This window comes from Orcinus orca, chromosome 8 (genome assembly GCF_937001465.1).
Source record: "Orcinus orca chromosome 8, mOrcOrc1.1, whole genome shotgun sequence".
Lineage (NCBI taxonomy): Eukaryota > Metazoa > Chordata > Mammalia > Artiodactyla > Delphinidae > Orcinus > Orcinus orca.
Window position 1 is genome coordinate 104385247 of NC_064566.1, and position 6806 is coordinate 104392052.

Here is a 6806-nt window from a genome sequence, read left to right on the forward strand (position 1 = left end):
CCTGGCCGTCCTCTCACCCTTCTTGCCTCATAACTGAGGGGCATTCTGCCTTGGAGGAGGCACCTGCCAGTGCAGGTCCCCAGCTCCAGCTCTGGAAGCCGGGCTGCAGTTTGCTCACAGAGCGTGAGCTGTGGCCTCACCCTCCTTGGGTTGGCTGTCTCGCAGGGAACGCACCTCTGAGCCCCACCTCGGGGTCCCTGGCTCCCCACCCACTCACCCTTCCCAGCCATCGCTCTCCTCCTGGCTCTCTTGCCTCATTGAGATCCCTTCCCTTCCCAAATGATTATTTTTTTATTTTTTTAATACTTATTTATTTGGTTGCTCCAGGTCTTGGTTATGGCAGGGGTGCTCTTTAGTTGCGGCTGTCAGGCTCCTTAGTTGCGGCTCGTGGCCAGATGATGATGATTATTATTTTTTAACAAATTAATTTATTTTATTAATTATTTTTGGCTCCGTTGGGTCTTTGTTGCTGCACGCGGGCTTTCTCTAGTTGCGGCGAGCAGGGGCTACTCTTCTTTGCGGTGCGTGGGCATCTCATTGCAGTGGCTTCTCTTGTTGTGGAGCACGGGCTGTAGGCGCACAGGCTTCAGTAGTTGTGGCACACAGGCTCAGTAGTTGTGGCTCGCGGGCTCTAGAGCACAGACTCAGTAGTCGTGGCGCACGGGCTTAGTTGCTCCACGGCATGTGGGATCTTCCCGGACCAGGGCTCGAACCCGTGTCCCTTGCATTGGCAGGCAGATTCTTAACCACTGTGCCACCAGGGAAGCCCCAGATGATTACTTTTTAATCTCGTGGACTTCGGGATAAAGGACGAGTAAGGGCAGAGAAAGCCTGGGGTGGGGAGCAAGAGGCTGGGGTCACAGTGGTGACAGCAACAGAATGGAATGTCTGTCATTAAACTTCCAGGACAGAGGGCAACTTTGGGAGGAGGAGAGAGAATCTCACTTCAAGGTTTTCTGTAAGTCTGATTATTTCCATTCCCCACCCCACCCCACCCCCGCCTCCCACAGCAAGACGGGGACTTCAATCCTACAAGGGGGTGGTGAGGGGAAAGGGAAGGATAGGATTTAGGACATTCTTGCTACACTTTGATGGCGCTTGTGTCTGTCTTAGATGGAGTCATCATCCCTGGTCTCATCTGAGCCTCCTGAGGATAGCAAGCGTGTCCTGGAGGTGCAGGGGGTGTGTGGGGCGGTGGAATCCGACCACTTAGTGTCTGCGTGACTGCAAGCAAGTCCCTGGGCCTCCGTGAACATCAGCTCTTCATCTGTAAAAGACGAGTAATCATAAACGGAATAATAATAACTCCATTTTATAGGGTCCTGAGGACTATGTTTAAGATACATCAAGACCCTGCCACATCGTAAATAATAAATGTCGCGATGACAGGCAGGCTTCAGTTTCCTCAGCTGTAAAATAGGGATAATAAAATACCCATCTTTGTGAGTTGTTTTGAAGATTAACTAAGTTCATGTTTATACAGTTCTTAGAAAGGTGCCTCGCACATGGTGTTAGTAAGTAAAATTCATCCTCCCGTCACTTTCTACAGTATCTGGACATTGCCTTGCCCAGGCAGGGGCTGTCATAAGTGTTGCTGACATGAGTCCACTGCAGCCATAAAGCTCAGGAAAGAGACGAGGAAGGCGGCTATTGATTCGACTGGGAAGCAGGCTTCTGTTTTCTCCCTCTCCTTGCTTATTCTCCTGTTCCTGGTTCCTTAGTCTGTACCCTCCCACCAGCCCTCTCCCCTATTCCCCCTGGCTGGTACTTCATCTTTTAAGGAAGGAACAGCAGCTGACTCCAGGCTCCCCGCATCTACTGAGAAAGCCTGTGACTGTCCAGCTCTCCATCTGCATTTCCTTTTGTGACCTCAGATTGAAAGACCCAGAGTTTCCACTGAATGAAGTGTCTCATCCTTATGAAGTACATATTTATTAAATTTGGGTGAGGAATTCAAATGCGTATTCCAGGGTACGAAGTCCAGCAAGGAAACAAATCCCCCAGAAACAGTGTTAGAACAGTCCACTTAGTCACTCTGTTGACTTTCTTTCTTCCCAATTCACAGAGTGCCCTATTCATGATTAAGATAACGTTTATGGTGCCTTTACTATGAATCAGGTGCGCCCTAAGCCGTTTCCCGTCTCATCCTCAAATCACCTCTACAGAGTAGCTATTATGATGTCTGTTTTATAGGTGAGGAAACTGAAGGTTACAGAAGTTAAATGACCCATCCCATGTCACACAACTAGTCAGTGGCAGAGCCAGTCCTTAAACCTGCTTCCAAAGGTCATACTTCCTCTGTTATATTCACAGGAACCAGCAAGTTCCCATAGAAGTTACACTTGACTGTTCTCTTGGCCTTCTCCAATCTGCTCTTTAAAATACATAAGGTGTCCTTGCTGGCATTTTTGGTTGTCAGAGAAACCGTGTGCATAACTGCCCTGTAAACAAAGGGTCTTTTGCATCACGCTTCCTTTACATCCAGAAAGCATCTTTCCTGCTGGACCCCCTCCCCAGGGCCAGCCCCTTCCGGCTCTCAGCTCCGCAACCTGTCACTGACTCTAAGAGAAGTTTTAACAAAAGAACTGGAACAGGAAGGGTTTTTAAACCGACTGTCCCTTTCTTTAAATAATTAAAGAAGCTGCTATCTGGGAGATCAGGTTTTTATTAGCTCTTCTCAAGTTCACCGTCATTTGGTTTCACCAAGGCAGGATTGAAGGCTGGGGTGAATGGTGGACCAGGAAACGTGCTCTCATTTGGACAGAGTTAGGGAGCCCATTGTGGAGGCCGGCCATTCACCTCCATCTTGACTCTTTGCCAGTGGAATAGAGGGTGGGCTTGAATGGCAGGTTACGGTTCTTTGGAAACAAATTCATAGGAAATGAATGAACGAAGTAATGAATGAAATACTTGTTGAACCCCGACAATAGCGGGTGGATCGAGGGCGGTGACGCTTTGGGAAAGCTGGCTCCAGGGCTTCGGAGGGTGCAAAGCAACTGGAACACTGGGAAATAAGCATCAAGAAAACAATTTCTAAACTGGGGAGTGGGAACACAGCTCCCATTCAAAATTGTCTCCTAAATCTCAGTCTGAGTGGCGTGTGTTTGCGGCAATTCCTCTTTCTGGGGTTGGGAGGGAGGAATAAATGAGCCGGGAGCCCCATCCTACACAGCGGGGTGTCTCCCAGCAGCCTGTAGGACAATAAGGAGGAAACTGGTTTTCCGGGAAGCAATTTCTCCATCAGCAGAGTAGTTCTGCTTTTGCATAGAGGAGAGGTTAGGCAGACTCTTGGAAGGAGTCCATCTGCTACTTGGAGTCCTAATTTGGACTCCACAGTGTTAAAAGGACACGATGAAATGCACTTTTAATATGGGAAGGAGTGTTGATCTAGAGATTGGGGGCCTCCAGGCCAGAGGAACTGTCTGGGAATGGACTCACCCTGAGCCCTTGAGCTGGTTTTTTGGTCTGCTTTTCTCCTACTAAATATAAAATGAGGTCACACAGTGCACAAGGCAAGAGTTAGGGGCAAATTGAAGATTTAATAATACATATTTATAGTGCCTAGCTCATGACAGGGCTTATGCAGATCCTTATTAAATACTTGTCAACTTGACTTGTTTCTTTGATTTACACCAGAATTTAGAAAGCCAGAGGAGTGATTAGTTTATATCTTGTCATTTTAACATCTTGTTTCTGGGAGGAAAAAACAAAGGAAACCCCAGAAAATAACATCTCCTTTCCACAGGATGCCACCCCCTGAAGGAAAAGGACTTTTAGTTTTCCAGATCCCTTTCGGCCTAGCTGCCTAGGTCTGGAAGAGCTCAAGACCCCGAGATTTATCTGGCCTCGAATGTTATTTCTCTGGTGTGTAGGGGACAGCCACACCCACTCTGGATTAAAGCAGGCACTGTGGAGTCAGATCAGTCCACTGGAGGGCAAGCTGCCTGCAACAACAGCCCCTTCTTTATTCCTCCCACCCACACCCTGTTGACTCAACCTTCAGAGTTGAGAAAACAGCAAACATTTCTGCCTACGGACCTCCGGCAAGTCACTGAGCCTCTTTGGGTTACAGTTGCCTTCACTGTGAAATGAAGGGGATTGGACTGGATGATCTCTGAGAACCACAGCCATAAATCCCTCTTTTCTGGGGCATCACCAATTCAAATAATCTGTTCGCTGTCCCTGTAAGTACACTTGGGTTTGCCAGACTGAATGTCCTAGTTTTGGGTTCTGCAAATATGGTCCCTGTACTTCTAAGATCACTTTCAGCACTGACATTCTATGCCACTATAGGATTCTAAGTAGGTAATAGCCTTAAGTGACTGTTCTAATTACTCGAGATATGACCTTGGGCAAGTCGGTTAACCTCTCTGGGATTCAGGCCCTTATCTGCAAAATTAGGGATAATAAAATCTTATCTCCAGGCAGGGATCTGGGCTAGATAGAGATCCCTCCTTGCTAAAGATTTATGATTCCAGGACTGGGGCCCATCTGCTTGGGCAAAGGCATAGCTGGACTCCTAGGCTTTTAAAGGAGGCCTGCAGACTGTCCCCAAATGTTTGAGCAGAGAGATCAGTGGTGTCCCCGAGGGCAATGTCCCTTCGCAACCTGGCGAAGAACCAGAAGCACCATCCTAGCTGCTTGCTGTGGAGAAAGGAATTCTTCTGGTGACACATCGGTGGCCTCTTAAGCCGTTTCCTGTGCAAACTTTCATTTGGGAACAGAGGAAAGCCTCTCAGGAATTCACTCCAAGGTCCTGGGAATGTCAAAATATTGCCTCTCCTTCCATTATCCAGAAGATTCTAGAGAGAGAACATCAAGGGAATTCAGGTACTCTAAATCTGGGTCCAGTACCAATCTGGGTGATGCTGGACAAATCCCATAATCTCTCTGGGTCCCATTTCCTCATATGAATAATTAGAATATTTGATACCATGAGCTCCAAGGTCTCCTGTGTGGAGGTTCTATGGACTCAAATGGAGGATTTCAGGCAACAGTAGGGAGATATTTGGGGGGCAGAGAAAACTCCCTTTTCCTTCAAGTCGTAAGTAGGCAACCATGTCTCCCATGGACCTGCTAGGCTATCAATAGAGCAGATTTTTTTTTTTTTTTAGTACTTTTATCCATGTCTCCACACATCCTCTCTAACTGCTAGCACTGTGCATGGCATACAATATAGGCCTCCTGGTAATTTCGGTTTCTGTTAAAAAGAAAAATAATAAGGGGACACATTGTAAATACTCATAGTTGATTCATATTTGGTAAAGAAAAGGCTGTCAGTTGCGTGCAGAATACAATTTCTTTGTGTGTGTGTGTGATATATATATATATATATATTTTTTTTAATTGCATTATAGCTGATTTACAATGTGGTGCCCATCTCTGCTGTACAGCAAAGCGACTCAGTTATACACAGAGAGACATTCTCTTTTTAATATTCTTTTCCATTATGGTTTATCACTGGATATTAAATATAGTTCCCTGTGCTATACAGTAGGACCTTGTTGTTTGTCCATCTTATATATAATAGTTTGCACCTGCTAATCCCAAACTCCCAGTCCTTCCCTGCCTCCACCCCTTGGCAACCACAAGTCTGTTCTCTATGCCTGTGAGTCTGTTCCTGTTTTGTAGATAGGTTCATTTGTGCTGTACTTTAGATTCTGCATATAAGCGGTATCATATGGTATTTGTCTTTCTCTTTCTGACTTACTTCACTTAGTATGATAATCTCTAGTTGCAATTATGTTGCTGCAAATGGCATTATTTCATTCTTTTTTATGGCTGAGTAATATTCCATTGTATTTTGTACCACATCAAGATATGTACCACATCTTCTGTATCCATTCATCCATCCGTGGACATTTAGGTTGTTTCCATGTCTTGTCTGTTGTGAATAGTGCTGCTATGAACATAAGGGTTCATGTATCTTTTTGAATTATAGTTTGGTCCGGGTATATGCCCAGTAGTGGGATTGCTGGATCATATGGTAGTTCTATTTTTAGTTCTCTGAGGAACCTCCATACTGTTCTCCATAGTGGCTGTATCAACTTACATTCCCACCAACAGTGTAGGAGGGTTCCCTTTTCTCCACACCCTCTCCAGCATTTGTTATTTGTAGACTTTTTGATGATGGCCATTCTGACCGGTGTGAGGTGATACCTCACTGTAGTTTTGATTTGCATTTCTCTAATGATTAGTGATGTTGAGCATCTGTTCATGTGCCTACTGGCCATCCAGAGTAGAATTTCGGTTGAAGAACGGGGAGCCAGGTGACCCTGCCAGGAGGCTGCTTTAGTGACCCCTGCACAAGGCACTGAGAGCTGAGAGGCCCCCAATTTTCCAGCCTGACCACTGAGGTTGATTCTTTCTTCTCCTTCCCTTCTTCTCACACCTCGTTCAACCTCAGTCCCTGTGGGGTCTCCCTCCTGGTCTGTTCTCAAGTCTGTCCACTCGTCTGCATCTTCCCGGCCTCTGCCCGAGTTCAGGACCTCATGAGGGCATCCCGAGGGGTCACCTGCAGCAGCTTCTTGCAGGTTCACTGCAGCCAACCTGCCCCCTTTCTGTCCACTTAAAAACAGTTTCAGAATATTGTGAGCACGGAGAAAAGTTTAAGGAATAGTATAAAAACTGTCAGGAGAGGCAGTAAGGCTCACTTGGGAACTAGTAAGAGAGGATCTCTTTAGTAATAAACAGTTTCGGCTCAAATCCTGGTTTTAGCACTTTCTAGCTGGGTAACGTGAGGCAAGTTCCTTGATTGCTCTATACCTTAGTGTCTTCACTTATGAAATGGGGGCGATGAGAGCGGG